The sequence below is a fragment of the Pseudophryne corroboree genome, chromosome 1, assembly GCF_028390025.1.
Source record: "Pseudophryne corroboree isolate aPseCor3 chromosome 1, aPseCor3.hap2, whole genome shotgun sequence".
In the NCBI taxonomy this organism is placed as follows: domain Eukaryota; kingdom Metazoa; phylum Chordata; class Amphibia; order Anura; family Myobatrachidae; genus Pseudophryne; species Pseudophryne corroboree.
In genome coordinates, this window is record NC_086444.1 from 399,527,565 (window position 1) to 399,545,647 (window position 18,083).

The window sequence follows — 18,083 nt, forward strand, 5'->3', positions numbered from 1 at the left end:
GACACAGATGTCGACACGGATACTGACTCCAGTGTCGACGACGATGAGACTAATGTAACTTCCAATAGGGCCACACGTTACATGATTGAGGCAATGAAAAATGTGTTGCACATCTCTGATGTTACCCCCGGTACCACAAAAAAGGGTATTATGTTTGGAGACAAAAAACTACCAGTAGTTTTTCCTCCATCTGAGGAGTTAAATGAAGTGTGTGAAGAAGCGTGGGCTTCCCCCGATAAGAAACTAGTAATTTCTAAAAGGTTACTAATGACGTACCCTTTCCCGCCAGAGGATAGGTCACGTTGGGAAACATCCCCTAGGGTGGATAAAGCGCTTACACGCTTGTCAAAGAAGGTGGCACTACCGTCTCCGGATACGGCCGCCCTAAAGGAACCTGCTGATAGAAAGCAGGAGGCTATCCTGAAGTCTGTATATACACACACAGGTATTATACTGAGACCAGCTATTGCTTCAGCATGGATGTGCAGTGCTGCAGCTGCGTGGTCAGATTCCCTGTCGGAATATATTGATACCCTAGACAGGGACACTATATTGCGAACCGTAGAGCATATTAAAGACGCAGTCTTATACATGAGAGATGCACAGAGGGATATTTGCCGGCTGGCATCTAAAATAAGTGCAATGACCATTTCTGCCAGGAGAGGGTTATGGACTCGGCAGTGGACAGGTGATGCAGACTCAAAAAGGCACATGGAAGTTTTGCCTTATAAAGGTGAGGAGTTGTTCGGGGATGGTCTCTCGGACCTAGTTTCCACAGCAACTGCTGGGAAGTCTGCATTTTTACCCCATGTTCCCTCACAGCCAAAGAAAGCACCGTATTATCAAGTACAGTCCTTTCGGCCCCATAAGGGCAAGCGGGTTAAAGGCGCGTCCTTTCTGCCCAGAGGCAGAGGTAGAGGGAAAAAGCTGCAGCATACAGCCAGTTCCCAGGAGCAAAAGTCCTCCCCCGCTTCCTCTAAGTCCACCGCATGACGCTGGGGCTCCACAGGCGGAGCCAGGTACGGTGGGGGCCCGTCTCAAAAATTTCAGCGATCAGTGGGCTCGCTCACGGGTGGATCCCTGGATCTTTCAAGTAGTATCTCAGGGGTACAAACTGGAATTATAGACGTCTCCCCCCCCGCCGTTTCCTCAAATCTGCCTTGCCAACAACTCCCTCAGGCAGGAAGGCAGTGATAGAGGCAATTCACAAGCTGTATTCCCAGCAGGTGATAGTAAAGGTGCCCCTACTTCAACAAGGACGGGGTTACTATTCCACAATGTTTGTGGTACCGAAACCGGACGGTTCGGTGAGACCCATTTTAAATTTGAAATCCTTGAACACATATATAAAAAAATTCTAGTTCAAGATGGAATCGCTCAGGGCGGTTATTGCAAGCCTGGACGAGGGGGATTACATGGTATCACTGGACATCAAGGATGCTTACCTGCATGTCCCCATTTACCATCCTCACCAGGAGTACCTCAGATTTGTGGTACAGGATTGTCATTACCAATTCCAGACGTTGCCGTTCGGTCTATCCACGGCTCCAAGGGTCTTTACCAAGGTAATGGCCGAAATGATGATACTCCTTCGAAAGAAGGGAGTTTTAATTATCCCGTACTTGGACGATCTCCTGATAAAGGCGAGGTCCAGGGAGCAGTTGTTGGTCAGGGTAGCACTATCTCGGGAGGTGCTACAACAGCATGGCTGGATTCTAAATATTCCAAAGTCACAGCTGGTCCCTACGACACGTCTACTGTTCCTGGCGATGGTTCTGGACACAGAACAGAAAAAAGTGTTTCTCCCGGAGGAGAAGGCCAAGGAGCTGTCATCTCTAGTCAGAGGTCTCCTAAAACCAAAACAGGTATCGGTGCATCACTGCACGCGGATCCTGGGAAAGATGGTAGCTTCCTACGAAGCAATTCCATTCGGCAGGTTCCATGCAAGAACCTTTCAGTGGGACCGGTTGGACAAGTGGTCCGGATCGCATCTTCAGATGCATCGGCTGATAACCCTGTCTCCAAGGACCAGGGTGTCTCTGCTGTGGTGGCTGCAGAGTGCTCATCTTCAAGAGGGCCGCAGATTCGGCATACAGGACTGGGTCCTGGTGACCACAGATGCCAGCCTTCGAGGCTGGGGGGCAGTCACACAGGGAAGAAACTTCCAAGGACTATGGTCAAGTCAGGAGACTTCCCTACACATAAATATTCTGGAACTGAGGGCCATTTACAATGCCCTAAGTCAAGCAAAACCCCTGCTTCAAAACCAGCCGGTGCTGATCCAGTCAGACAACATCACGGCGGTCGCCCATGTAAACCGACAGGGCGGCATGAGAAGCAGGACGGTGATGGCAGAAGCCACAAGGATTCTCCGATGGGCGGAAAATCACGTGTTAGCACTATCAGCAGTGTTCATTCCGGGAGTGGACAACTGGGAAGCAGACTTCCTCAGCAGGCACGACCTCCACCCGGGAGAGTGGGGACTTCATCCAGAAGTCTTCCAACTGATTGTAAACCGTTGGGAAAGGCCACAGGTGGACATGATGGCGTCCCGCCTAAACAAAAAGCTAGAAAGATATTGCGCCAGGTCAAGAGACCCGCAGGCGATAGCTGTGGACGCTCTAGTGACACCGTGGGTGTACCGGTCGGTTTATGTGTTCCCTCCTCTTCCTCTCATACCAAAGGTACTGAGGATAATAAGGAGAAGAGGAGTAAGAACTATACTCATTGTTCCGGATTGGCCAAGAAGAGCTTGGTACCCGGAACTTCAAGAAATGATCTCAGAGGACCCATGGCCTCTGCCGCTCAGACAGGACCTGCTGCAGCAGGGGCCCTGTCTGTTCCAAGACTTACCGCGGCTGCGTTTGACGGCATTGCGGTTGAACACCGGATCCTGAAGGAAAAGGGCATTCCGGAGGAAGTCATTCCTACGCTGATTAAAGCTAGGAAAGAAGTAACCGCAAACCATTATCACCGCATATGGCGAAAATATGTTGCGTGGTGTGAGGCCAGGAAGGCCCCAACGGAGGAATTTCAGCTGGGCCGTTTCCTGCACTTCCTACAGTCAGGGGTGACTATGGGCCTAAAATTGGGTTCCATTAAGGTCCAGATTTCGGCTCTATCGATTTTCTTCCAGAGAGAACTGGCTTCACTACCTGAAGTTCAAACTTTTGTTAAGGGAGTGCTGCATATTCAGCCCCCTTTTGTGCCTCCAGTGGCACCTTGGGATCTCAACGTGGTGTTGGATTTCCTAAAGTCACATTGGTTTGAGCCACTTAAAACCGTGGAATTGAAGTATCTCACATGGAAAGTGGTCATGTTGTTGGCCTTGGCTTCGGCCAGGCGTGTATCAGAATTGGCGGCTTTGTCATGTAAAAGCCCTTATCTGATTTTCCATATGGATAGGGCAGAATTGAGGACTCGTCCCCAATTTCTCCCTAAGGTGGTATCAGCCTTTCATCTGAACCAACCTATCGTGGTGCCTGCGGCTACTAAAGACTTGGAGGCTTCCAAGTTGTTGGACATAGTCAGGGCCCTGAAAATTTATGTTTGCTTGACAGCTGGAGTCAGAAAGACTGACTCGCTATTTATCCTGTATGCGCCCAACAAGTTGGGTGCACCTGCTTCAAAGCAGACTATTGCTCGCTGGATCTGTAGTACGATTCAGCTTGCACATTCTGCGGCTGGACTGCCGCATCCTAAATCAGTGAAAGCCCATTCCACGAGGAAGGTGGGCTCTTCTTGGGCGGCTGCCCGAGGGGTCTCGGCTCTACAACTTTGCCGAGCAGCTACTTGGTCGGGGTCAAACACATTTGCTAAATTCTACAAGTTTGACACCCTGGCTGAGGAGGACCTAGAGTTTGCCCATTCGGTGCTGCAGAGTTATCCGCACTCTCCCGCCCGTTTGGGAGCTTTGGTATAATCCCCATGGTCCTTACGGAGTCCCAGCATCCATTTAGGACGTCAGAGAAAATAAGAATTTACTCACCGGTAATTCTATTTCTCGTAGTCCGTAGTGGATGCTGGGCGCCCATCCCAAGTGCGGATTGTCTGCAATACTTGTATATAGTTATTGTTTAACTAAAGGGTTATTGTTGAGCCATCTGTTGAGAGGCTCAGTTGTTATCATACTGTTAACTGGGTATTGTATCACGAGTTATACGGTGTGATTGGTGTGGCTGGTATGAGTCTTACCCGGGATTCAAAATCCTTCCTTATTGTGTCAGCTCTTCCGGGCACAGTATCCTAACTGAAGTCTGGAGGAGGGTCATAGTGGGAGGAGCCAGTGCACACCAGTTAGTCTAAAGCTTTCTTTTAGTTGTGCCCAGTCTCCTGCGGAGCCGCTATTCCCCATGGTCCTTACGGAGTCCCAGCATCCACTACGGACTACGAGAAATAGAATTACCGGTGAGTAAATTCTTATTTTTTCATTGTCCAGGTTCCCCCTACTGCCTGTGTTGATAACACTACTTTACTACTATTTGCTTGACACTACCCAGGACCGTCTTAAGAGCACTTAGGGACCTGGGCAAAGCAATGTACTGAGGCCCAGCAACAGATCTCCCAGAGACCATGGTAGCCTTGGCTCCGAATGCCACTGTTGGGGTGGAAACAAGGGCGCATACTGTAAGTCTTTTTTTACTGCTGTCTGTGGCCTGCTGGTCACTGCAGCAGCGCAGGCAGTGGTTACAGATAGAGCTATCTGTGTTGTTTTTGGGTAGCTGCTGTCACTTGCACAAGAAAGTTTATTTTTATTTTGAGACAGGCGCGCATGACCGTTGACAGAGAGGAGCTGGCTGCATTGCAAAGAGGAGCAGCTAAAGGATAAGGTAAGTGTCTGTGGGCTGGATGCAGGGGCTGGAGAAACAGAAGGTGGTAGGCCTGATTAGGCACAGGAGGGGGGCTGGCTGATAAGACACAGAAGGGGGGCTGGCTGATGAGACACAGAACGGGGGATGGCTGATGAGACACAGAACGGAGGCTAGCTGATGAGACACAAAATAAGGGCTAGCTGATGAGACACAGAACGGGGGCTAGCTGATGAGACACAGAAGGAGCCACAGAAACACGGGAAGAACTAATGAAATACAAAAAAGTTTTCAAACCAGCGATCCAAGACAATAGTACGGGGAGAACTAAGCAGGAATTGGCAGGATTACTGGCACATTACTTCCATTTTTGTCCTCCCAGCTGCGCTGACGGAGGAGGGGGTTGCATCACTGTCTATTTAGCCTCCGGACGTCTAGTAGAAACTTATACCCCTGCTGGGGCCCATATCCAACCATTCACAAAAATAAATGAAAAAAAAGTTATAATCTACCCATCCCGCGGGGTGTAGTACGGTATGCCGGCGCTCAAGCTCCCGGCGACCAGCATACCGGCGCCGGGAGCCCGACCGCCGGCATACCAACAGTGTGGCGAGTGCAAAGGAGCCCCTTGCGGGCTCTCTGCGCTCGCCACGCTGCGCTTGCCACGCTGCGCTCACCACGCTGCGCTCACCACGCTGCGCTCGCCACGCTGCGGGCACGGTGGCGCGCGTAGCGCGCCACACTATTTTATTCTCCCTCCAGGGGGGTCGTGGACCCCCACGAGGGAGAATAGCTGTCGGTATGCCGGGTGTCGGGATTCCGGCGCCGGTATACTGTGCGCCGGGATCCCGACATTCGGCATACTGAAGACCACCCATCCTGCGGTGCCACACTATCTCTCCACTTGTATCCATACAGTGAATGGTGGATAGCGCCAGTCATCCACAAATCAGCATACTGACAGCCATTCACTGTCTGGCTGTAGACTGAGAGGCATGTAGAGAATGCTGCCTGGCTGCTCTGATTGGATGTAATTCCAAGACGCTTCAGGTGTACCAGCCAGGGGGCCAAGTCTATCCCTGTTCAAAGGCCCACTAGAATTGTGGGGTCTTGGGCAGCTGCCCATTGTGCATATACGTTAAGATGGCCCTATCACATCCCAGATCTTTATACCATGTTTAAAGGACTCTCTTTGTTTGCAGAATTTGGCAATGACCACTGAAAGCATGAGAAACTTACTATATACTTCATAGCACCACAGAAGGGACTAATGCACAGATTTTCAACCTTTTACAAGTCGCAGCACACTGAACAAGATTTATATATTACCAAGGCACACTCAAATATAATGGCGATGCATGGTGCAGTTGCGTTTCTTAGGATGTCATGTCACAGCTTCTCCATAGGTAACGCCTGAGCCACATCTGAGAAAGCCAGAAGAGTCCAACACTGCCCGGGCCCAAAATTAGAACTGGCTCTGCAACCACTAAACCCACCAGTATATATCGTTCCAGGGCCTCAGTAACGGCAAAACACTGAAGGGCCTGGCTCTGCTTCTATGACGGCACACCTGGAGACTGCTCCACGGCACAGTGGTTGAGAAACACTGGACTAATGCCTATACTGCTTGAGTACAACCTTGGCCTTCATCTACCTTATACTGCCAGGAAGCCTCTCTCCACTTTTCAGTGCTTATTATTCAGTTGTTAGTTATTGAAGGGCCAGTATCCCAGGTGCAGTTACATTACATATCTAGCAATCATTATTTCTCTGACGTCCTAGTGGATGCTGGGACTCCGTAAGGACCATGGGGAACAGCGGCTCCGCAGGAGACAGGGCACAAGAATAAAAGCTTTAGGATCAGGTGGTGTGCACTGGCTCCTCCCCCCATGACCCTCCTCCAAGCCCCAGTTAGATTTTTGTGCCCGAACGAGAAGGGTGCAGGCTAGGTGGCTCTCCTGAGCTGCTTAGAATAAAAGTATATTTTAGGTTTTTTATTTTCAGTGAGTCCTGCTGGCAACAGGCTCACTGCATCGTGGGACTAAGGGGAGAAGAAACGGACTCACCTGCGTGCAGAGTGGATCGAGTTTCTTAGGCTACTGGACATTAGCTCCAGAGGGACGATCACAGGTTCAGCCTGGATGGGTCCCGGAGCCGCGCCGCCGGCCCCCTTACAGAGCCAGAAGAGCGAAGAGGTCCGGTGAAATCGGCGGCAGAAGATGATCCTGTCTTCAGACTAAGGTAGCGCACAGCACCGCAGCTGTGCGCCATTGCTCTCAGCACACTTCACACTCCGGTCACTGAGGGTGCAGGGCGCTGGGGGGGAGCGCCCTGAGACGCAATATAACAGATAATACCTTAGGTTGGCTAAAGAATACATCACATATAGCTCTTGGGCTATATGGATGTATTTTAACCCCTGCCATTTTTTACAGAAAAAGCGGGAGATAAGGACGTCGTGAAGGGGCGGAGCCTATCTCCTCAGCACACAAGCGCCATTTTCCCTCACAGCTCCGCTGGAAGGACGGCTCCCTGACTCTCCCCTGCAGACTTGCTACTGAATCAGGGTAAAAAAGAGAAGGGGGGGCACTATTGGCAGCTAAAAACAGCAGCTATAAGGGAATAACACTTATATAAGGTTATCCCTGTATATATATATAGCGCTTGGTGTGTGCTGGCAGACTCTCCCTCTGTCTCTCCAAAGGGCTTGTGGGGTCCTGTCCTCTATCAGAGCATTCCCGGTGTGTGTGCTGTGTGTCGGTACGTGTGTGTCGACATGTATGAGGAGGAAAATGATGTGGAGGCGGAGCAATTGCCTGGGTTAGTGATGTCACCTCCTAGGGAGTCGACACCTGACTGGATGATCGTATTTAAAAAATTAAGTGATAATGTCAGCACTTTGCAAAGAACGGTTGATGACATGAGACAGCCGGCAAATCAATTAGTGCCTGTCCAGGCGTCTCAGACACCGTCAGGGGCCCTAAAACGCCCGTTACCTCAGTGGGTCGACACAGACCCAGACACAGATACTGAGTCTAGTGTCGACGGTGAGGAGACAAACGTAATGTCCAGTAGGGCCACACGTTACATGATCACGGCAATGAAGGAAGCATTGAACATTTCTGACACTACAAGTACCACAAAGAAGGGTATTATGTGGGGTGTGAAAAAACTACCAATAGTTTTCCCTGAGTCAGATGAGTTAAATGAGGTGTGTGATAAAGCGTGGGTTTCCCCCGACAAAAAACTGCTAATTTCTAAAAAATTATTGGCACTATATCCTTTCCCGTTAGAGGTTAGGACACGTTGGGAAACACCCCCTAGGGTAGATAAGGCGCTCACACGTTTATCTAAACAAGTAGCGTTACCGTCTCCTGATACGGCCACCCTCAAAGAACCAGCAGATAGAAGGCTGGAAAATATTCTTAAAAGTATATACACACATACTGGTGTTATACTGCGACCAGCAATCGCTTCAGCCTGGATGTGCAGTGCTGGCGTCGCGTGGTCGGATTCCCTGACTGAAAATATTGATACCCTGGATAGGGACAATATACTGTTAACTATAGAGCATTTGAAGGATGCATTACTATATATGCGTGATGCACAGAGGGATATTTGCACCCTGGCATCAAGAGTAAGTGCTATGTCCATTTCTGCCAGAAGAGCGTTATGGACGCGACAGTGGTCAGGCGATGCGGATTCCAAACGACATATGGAAGTATTGCCGTATAAAGGGGAGGAGTTATTTGGGGCTGGTCTATCGGACCTGGTGGCCACGGCAACGGCTGGAAAATCCACCTTTTTACCCCAGGTCACTTCACATCAACAGAAAAAGACACCGTCTTTTCAAACTCAGTCCTTTCGTTCCCATAAGTACAAGCGAGCTAAAGGCCATTCCTTCCTGCCCCGGGGCAGAGGAAGGGGAAAAAGACTGCACCATGCAGCCGCTTCCCAGGAGCAGAAGCCATCCCCTGCTTCTGCCAAGTCTTCAGCATGACGCTGGGGCTTTACAAGCAGACTCAGACATGGTGGGGGCCCGTCTCAAGAATTTCAATGCGCAGTGGGCTCACTCGCAAGTGGACCCCTGGATTCTACAGGTGGTATCGCAGGGGTACAAACTGGAATTCGAGGCGTTTCCCCCTCGCCGGTTCCTGAAGTCTGCTCTACCAAAGTCTCCCTCCGACAGGGAGGCAGTTTTGGAAGCCATTCACAAGCTGTATTCCCAGCAGGTGATAATCAAGGTACCCCTCCTACTACAGGGAAAGGGGTATTATTCCACGCTGTTTGTGGTACCGAAGCCGGACGGCTCGGTGAGACCAATTTTAAATCTGAAATCCCTGAACACTTACATAAAGAGGTTCAAATTCAAGATGGAATCACTCAGAGCGGTGATAGCAAACCTGGAAGAAGGGGACTATATGGTGTCTCTGGACATCAAGGATGCTTATCTCCACGTCCCAATCTACCCGTCTCACCAAGGGTACCTCAGGTTTGTAGTACAAAACTGTCATTATCAGTTTCAGACGCTGCCGTTTGGGTTGTCCACGGCACCTCGGGTCTTTACCAAGGTAATGGCCGAAATGATGATTCTTTTTCGAAGAAAAGGCATCTTAATTATCCCTTACTTGGACGATCTCCTGATAAGGGCAAGGTCCAGGGAACAGTTAGAAGTCGGAGTAGCACTATCTCAGGTAGTGTTACGTCAGCACGGGTGGATCCTAAATATTCCAAAATCGCAGCTGATTCCAACGACACGTCTACTGTTCCTAGGAATGATTCGGGACACAGTCCAGAAAAAGGTGTTTCTCCCGGAGGAGAAGGCCAGGGAGTTATCCGACCTAGTCAGGAGCCTCCTAAAACCAGGCCAGGTGTCAGTGCATCAGTGCACGAGGGTCCTGGGAAAAATGGTGGCTTCTTACGAAGCTATTCCATTCGGAAGATTCCATGCAAGAACGTTTCAGTGGGATCTACTGGAAAAATGGTCCGGATCGCATCTTCAGATGCATCAGCGGATAACCCTGTCGACAAGGACAAGGGTGTCTCTTCTGTGGTGGCTGCAGAGTGCTCATCTACTAGAGGGCCGCAGATTTGGCATTCAGGATTGGGTCCTGGTGACCACGGACGCCAGCCTGAGAGGCTGGGGGGCAGTCACACAGGGAAAAAATTTCCAGGGCTTGTGGTCAAGCATGGAAACATCTCTTCATATAAACATTCTGGAACTAAGGGCCATTTACAATGCCCTAAGTCAAGCGAAACCCCTGCTTCAGGGTCAGGCGGTATTGATCCAATCGGACAACATCACGTCAGTCGCCCACGTAAACAGACAGGGCGGCACGAGAAGCAGGAGGGCAATGGCAGAAGCTGCAAGGATTCTTCGCTGGGCGGAAAATCGTGTGATAGCTCTGTCAGCAGTGTTCATTCCGGGAGTGGACAACTGGGAAGCAGACTTCCTCAGCAGACACGACCTTCACCCGGGAGAGTGGGGACTTCACCCAGAAGTCTTCCACCTGATTGTAAACCGTTGGGAAAAACCAAAGGTGGACATGATGGCGTCACGTCTAAACAAAAAACTAGACAGATATTGCGCCAGGTCAAGGGACCCTCAGGCAATAGCGGTGGACGCTCTGGTGACACCGTGGGTGTACCAGTCAGTGTATGTGTTCCCTCCTCTGCCTCTCATACCAAAAGTACTGAGAATCATAAGAAGGAGAGGAGTAAGAACGATACTCGTGGTTCCGGATTGGCCAAGAAGGACTTGGTACCCGGAACTTCAAGAGATGCTCACGGAAGACCCGTGGCCTCTACCTCTAAGAAAGGACCTGCTCCAGCAGGGGCCTTGTCTGTTCCAAGACTTACCGCGGCTGCGTTTGACGGCATGGCGGTTGAACGCCGGATCCTGAAGGAAAAAGGCATTCCAGATGAAGTCATCCCTACCCTGGTCAAAGCCAGGAAGGATATAACCGCAAAACATTATCACCACATTTGGCGAAAATATGTTGCATGGTGTGAGGCCAAGAAGGCCCCTACAGAGGAATTTCAACTGGGTCGTTTCCTCCATTTCCTGCAAACAGGACTGTCTATGGGCCTAAAATTAGGGTCCATTAAGGTTCAAATTTCGGCCCTGTCGATTTTCTTCCAGAAAGAACTGGCTTCAGTACCTGAAGTTCAGACATTTGTAAAAGGGGTACTGCATATACAACCTCCTTTTGTGCCTCCAGTGGCACCTTGGGATCTCAATGTTGTTTTGAGGTTCCTTAAGTCACATTGGTTTGAACCACTCACCACTGTGGACTTAAAATATCTCACATGGAAGGTGACGATGCTGTTAGCCCTGGCTTCAGCCAGGCGTGTGTCAGAATTGGCGGCTTTATCATATAAAAGCCCTTACTTAATTTTTCATTCTGACAGGGCAGAATTGAGGACTCGTCCTCAATTTCTCCCTAAGGTGGTTTCTGCTTTTCACATGAACCAACCTATTGTGGTGCCTGCGGCTACTAGGGACTTGGAGGACTCCAAGTTACTTGACGTTGTCAGGGCCCTGAAAATATATGCTTCCAGGACGGCTGGAGTCAGAAAGTCTGACTCGCTGTTTATCCTGTATGCACCCAACAAGCTGGGTGCTCCTGCTTCTAAGCAGACTATTGCTCGTTGGATTTGTAGTACAATTCAGCTTGCACATTCTGTGGCAGGCCTGCCACAGCCAAAATCTGTAAAAGCCCATTCCACAAGGAAAGTGGGCTCATCTTGGGCGGCTGCCCGAGGGGTCTCGGCTTTACAACTTTGCCGAGCAGCTACTTGGTCAGGGGCAAACACGTTTGCTAAATTTTACAAATTTGATACCCTGGCTGAGGAGGACCTGGAGTTCTCTCATTCGGTGCTGCAGAGTCATCCGCACTCTCCCGCCCGTTTGGGAGCTTTGGTATAATCCCCATGGTCCTTACGGAGTCCCAGCATCCACTAGGACGTCAGAGAAAATAAGATTTTACTTACCGATAAATCTATTTCTCGTAGTCCGTAGTGGATGCTGGGCGCCCATCCCAAGTGCGGATTGTCTGCAATACTTGTACATAGTTATTGTTAACTAAATCGGGTTATTGTTGTTGTGAGCCATCTTTTCAGAGGCTCCTTCGTTGTTATCATACTGTTAACTGGGTTCAGATCACAAGTTGTACGGTGTGATTGGTGTGGCTGGTATGAGTCTTACCCGGGATTCAAGATCCTTCCTTATTATGTACGCTCGTCCGGGCACAGTATCCTGGCTGGGGCTTGGAGGAGGGTCATGGGGGGAGGAGCCAGTGCACACCACCTGATCCTAAAGCTTTTATTCTTGTGCCCTGTCTCCTGCAGAGCCGCTGTTCCCCATGGTCCTTACGGAGTCCCAGCATCCACTACGGACTACGAGAAATAGATTTATCGGTAAGTAAAATCTTATTTTTCATCACACTAGTCATTACTGGGACTTGCGTCTCCCACCAGGATTACTGTCTTTGTAGTGAGAGTTAGCTTCTTCCTCGTCATAATAATAATTAGGCTTGCAATTATTCTTCAGTAGTAATTTGTATTATTCTTTAGTAGTTTTTCATCATAATTGTTGTAAAGAATTCATACTATTTCATTCATGCCACCTTTATTGTGCTATGTGCATTTCATGATATGCGGCCATAGTTACAATAGGAAAATTACATCTCTTTTTTGGCAGTGTGAACTGGCTGATACTCATCTGTTTATTGAGTGTTGCCATCAGATATTGCTATCATTGTTTATTCTTATGTAATAATGTAATACTATTGTTCAAGTAATTTGCTAAACTATATTGTATGTATCATTGTTAAACTATGCCCTTAAATTTAATGGTTACATTGATCTCACCCACTACACAGTCACACTGTGGCAAAGTGAGGGATTTACAAAGTGAGTTTAGCACAGAATATAATCCCTCTTTCACATCTAGGCTGTTTGAGAGTGTGGTTCAGAGGCATTGTATCCAAAGAGGGGACAACTATGCAATCTTTGTACAGGCCCCCTTTCATGTTAGCAAATGTGCAATGAAGACAGGTAGTGGTATTATTGGGCCTGAGACTAATGTGTGGGTGCATAACTACAGGGAATTATGCCAATACCAATTTTCTGGTGATTTTTGTAATGTCATCAGGTTAGATAAGTATATTTAATGGGTGTATGGTGTGCAGTGTGGATCCTTGGTCAGAAATCTTTAAAATCTGAAATGTGTGTAAAATTATAAGCACTGTATGAAAAGATCAACACGTTGTTCACCCCACCCGAGAAAGAACTATCTGAGGCAGCCATGTGCACTGTATAGGTTACATCTGTCTGGATGTGCAATTAGTGGAAGTATAATATCCAAATGTAGGGGGGGGGAGAGAAGCTGAATACAAAGACATTAAACAGCAGTATTAAAACAATGGTGACAGCACTATAAAAACTATGGTACTATGGTAAAGTTAATTAAACTTAAATCAAAAGGTGTAAACTGCAACAAGACGCACAACTCGACCTGTGTCTAGCGTCTTCCTTGCTCGAGTGTGTGGTAGTTTGTGGGGCTGCAGCAGGGGACTGTCCTAGAACCCGGTCTCTGATGCACATGGTAACAACAGAATAACCAAGGTGGCACAAGAAAAAAAAATACTAATAATAATAGTACCACAAAATGTGAGTAGGCCAAAGCCCAAATCCAGTTCAAACTCCATGCCTTATATGACATGCTTAGATGTATGCTTTCAATGTGGCATGGTGTCACAACTGAGGGCCTGAGCTGACGGGAGGCAGCCTCAGTTGTAGGGGCTAAGATGTACCGGAACCTGGGAGGTTGTATCAGACCCCTGGACATGTAAGTAACATAAATAATAACTGCCCGAAGGCGTGACCACGACAACTTGGATAAAAGTCAATGATGTTTATTATGACAACTCCGCAACACAGCAGCAGTAAATGAAAACGTAAAAGTCAGCAAAGAATAAATACAGTTCCTGGGTACTACAGGATGGCAGGAGCCACAGGGCACTGGTAGTGTGAGATAGTTCTTATGATCTTCTAGATGGAAAGTCCTTACCAGGCCCGACTGTAGCAATGGAGATAACCCAGGATTGTGCCAGCTGGTGTTCCAGGAAAAGCTGGGTTGCTGAAGATAAAACAGCTGCTGTGGATACTGGCTGGAACCAGACTGTTGTTAGCACGGAGTGGATACTGGCTGGAACCAGTTAAATAATAAATGAACTTGGGAACGATGAAATATGAACTGAAATGTAGAACTTGAGAGCGGAGAAATAATAATACCGGTGGAGAGTGGTAAAGTGTAGAAAGGACACCGGCCCTTTAAGGGAAGCTGTACTCTGCTGGAAGCTGAGCTGGAAGCAGGTAATGTTGTAGCTGGAAACAGATGAATCCACAATGGATTGGAGAGTCAGGCTACACCGCAGGTGGAATGCTGGTGCGGGTCTCTATGGTGGAAGTCTTGAGACAGGAGCTGGAACCTGGAAGACAATCACAGGAGAGAGACAAACAGGAACTAGGTTTGACAACCAAAGCACTGACGCCTTCCTTGCTCAGGCACAGTGTATTTATACCTGCAGCAAGGAAGGGATTGGCTAGGCAATTATGCAGATTATCAATACTGAGAACAGATTGGTGGAAATGATCAGCTGACAGAATCCAAGATGGCTGCGCCCATGCAGACACTTGGAGGGAAGTTTGGTTTGTAATCCATGTGGTAATGAAAACAGTAATGGCGGCGCCGGCCACCGGAGACAGGAGGCGCCAGGCTGACAGATGCACATCCAACCACGCGGACACAGCGGAGGCCGCGGCTGACGTAATCGCCACTCAGACACTCTGCGTGCAGAAGTTCAGGGATGGCGGCGGAGGCCGCGGGAGACGCCATGCCAGGTGTAATATGGCGTTTACTGTGACAGCGTCCCAGAGTGACAGGAGAGGATACAGGAATGTACACATCAGGATACCAGATGGGATCCGGTCCTGGAGCGCTGAGCCAGCCTTAGGAGGCATCTGATGGGTAAGAAATGGCGTCCAGATACCCGGATCGTGACAACACCCCCCCCTTTAGGAGTGGCCCCAGGACACTTCTTTGGCTTTTGAGGAAACTTGGAATGGAATCTCCGGACCAAGGCAGGAGCATGGACATCAGAAGCATTGGTCCAAGAACGTTCCTCAGGACCATAACCTTTCCAGTCAATAAGATATTGTAGTTGACCGTAACGGTGACGTGAGTCCAGGATCTTGGCCACTTCATACTCAACGCCTCGTTGAGTTTGGACTTTCGGAGTTGGAGGAAGTGAGGAATGAAACCGATTCAAGATCAGCGGTTTCAACAGGGAAACATGGAATGTCCTGGGTATTTTTAAGAAGGGAGGCAACTGGAGTCTGTAAGCAACAGGATTGATGACTTGTTCAATCTTGAAAGGACCGATATAGCGAGGTGCAAACTTCATACTGGGAACTCTTAACCTCAAATTCTTCGTGGATAACCATACCCGATCACCCACCTTGAGAGCAGGAACTGCTCGACGCTTCTTATCCGCAAACTTCTTGTACCTGAACGATGCCTTGAGCAGAGCTGATCGTACGCTCTTCCAGATATTGGCAAACTGATGCAAGGTGATATCCACTGCGGGAACAGAAGTTGCTGGAAGCGGTTGGAACTCAGGGACTTTAGGGTGGAATCCAAAGTTAGTGAAGAATGGTGTTGAAGCAGATGAAGAATGATACTGGTTGTTATGACAGAACTCGGCCCAGGGAAGTAATTGAACCCAGTCATCTTGAGAGGAGGACACATAGATGCGGAGGAAGGCCTCCAAGTCCTGATTCACCCTCTCGGTTTGACCATTGGTCTGAGGATGGTAAGCCGTGGAAAACTTTAGCTTGACTTGGAGGACTTGACATAAACTTCGCCAGAATTTGGCTGTGAATTGAACTCCTCGATCAGAGATAATTTCTTCAGGAAGACCGTGGAGTCGGAAGATCTCTTGTATGAATACTTGAGCCAACTTGGAAGCTGACGGAAGACCGGTGAGAGGAATGAAGTGTGCCATCTTGGTGAACCGGTCAACTACCACCCAGATGGTATTGAACTTGTTGCACATGGGTAAGTCTGTAATGAAATCCATCGACAAGTGGGTCCATGGTCGACGGGGAACGGATAGTGGAACCAGTTGCCCCGCAGGCGACTGGCGGGATACTTTATGTTGGGCACACTTTGGGCAAGATGCAATAAACTCCAAGACGTCCTTTTTCAGAGTTGGCCACCAATAGGACCTAGAGATAAACTCCAGGGTTTTTTGGATACCTGTATGTCCGGCAAAACGGGAAGCATGGGCCCAATGCATGAGCTTCTTCCTTAGCATCGGCTTCACAAAACTTTTCCCTGATGGGGGCGTAGAGTCCATCCCTACCGTGGAGAATGCCAACGGACTTATAATAGGATGCTTGTCTGAAGACTCTGACTCATTTTCTTGCTCCCATGAGCGGGAAAGGGCATCGGCCTTGCGATTCTGAGAGCCCGGACAGAACTGGAGTTTAAAGTCGAACCTGGAAAAGAAAAGTGCCCATCTGGCCTGACGAGGGTTGAGACATTGTGCGCCTTTCAAATATAGAAGGTTCTTGTGGTCTGTAAGGATGGTGATTGAATGAGAAGCTCCCTCCAACAGATATCTCCACTCCTCTAGAGCGAGCTTGATGGCTAGCAACTCCTGGTCGCCAATGGCATAGTTGCGCTCCGCTGGGGAGAACTTCCGTGAGAAGAAACTGCAAGGATGTAAATGGCCATCTTTAGCCCTCTGAGATAACACCGCTCCTACTCCAACGGAGGAGGCATCCACCTCTAGGATGAAAGGAGAGTCGATGTCAGGCTGTTTCAGGACAGGCGCAGAGATGAACCTCTGTTTTAAAAGATGAAAAGCTTGCATGGCTTCTTCAGACCACTTGGACGGGTTAGCACCCTTCTTGGTGAAAGCAGTAATAGGCGCCACAATGGTGGAAAAGTCTTGTATAAACTTTCGGTAATAATTGGCGAACCCTAAGAACCTCTGGACCCCTTTGAGGGTTAAGGGTACCGGCCAATTCTGAATTGCTTGTAGTTTCTCAGGATCCATCTCTAGTCTGGAACCGGACACAATGTACCCTAGAAACGGAATGGACTTGACTTCAAAGACGCATTTCTCTAATTTGCAATAGAGATGATTGACACGGAGACGGGACAGAACCTCCTTTACCCAAAAACGATGTTCCTCTAAATTGTTGGCAAAAATGAGGATATCATCTAGATAGACCATGACATGACGGTATAGAATGTCTCTGAAGATCTCATTGACGAAATGCTGGAAGACAGCTGGAGCATTGCTCAATCCGAAGGGCATGACGAGGTACTCATAAAGTCCGTCACGGGTGTTAAATGCGGTCTTCCACTCGTCACCCTCACGGATCCGGATGAGATTGTATGCACCTCGCAAAACCAGCTTTGTAAAGATGGTAGCTCCACTAACTCTGTCAAAGAGCTCAGTAATCAGGGGTAAAGGATAACGGTTCTTGATGGTAATGTCGTTCAAACCTCTGTAGTCGATGCACGGCCGCAGACCACCATCTTTCTTTTTTACAAAAAAGAAGCCTGCGCCGGCTGGAGAAGAAGAAGGTCGAATGAACCCCTTTGCTAGGTTCTCTTTAATATATTCCTCCATAGAATGCGTCTCAGGCAGAGACAACGGATAAGTTCGGCATCGAGGTGGAACCTTCCCTGGAACGAGATCAATCGGACAGTCCCATTCTCTATGAGGAGGAAGGATATCAGCAGAAGCTTTACTGAACACATCCGTGAAATCTTGATATGGAGGAGGTGGAACATCAGACGACCTGGGGGAGGAAGAACAGACAGGCAATACTTTAAACAAACATGTCTCAGCACAGGAGGAACCCCATGCCTGGATTTGCGTAGTCGTCCAATCAATTGTAGGATTGTGAAGACGGAGCCATGGAAGGCCCAGGACCACAGGATGTGTGGCTCTTGGAATCACTAAAAAAGAAATAAGTTCGGAATGAAGAACTCCCACTCTCAGACGAACTGGTAGAGTCCTTAAAGAAATAACTGCATCAAAAATTTTGCTGCCATCCACGGCAGTTAAAGAAATGGACGAAGGAAGTCTCTCGGTGGGTAGGGACCACCGTTTAACATAGGCTTCGGTAATAAAGTTCCCAGCTGCTCCGGAATCAAGGAGGGCAATGACGTTCCGATAACGTTGAGCAACT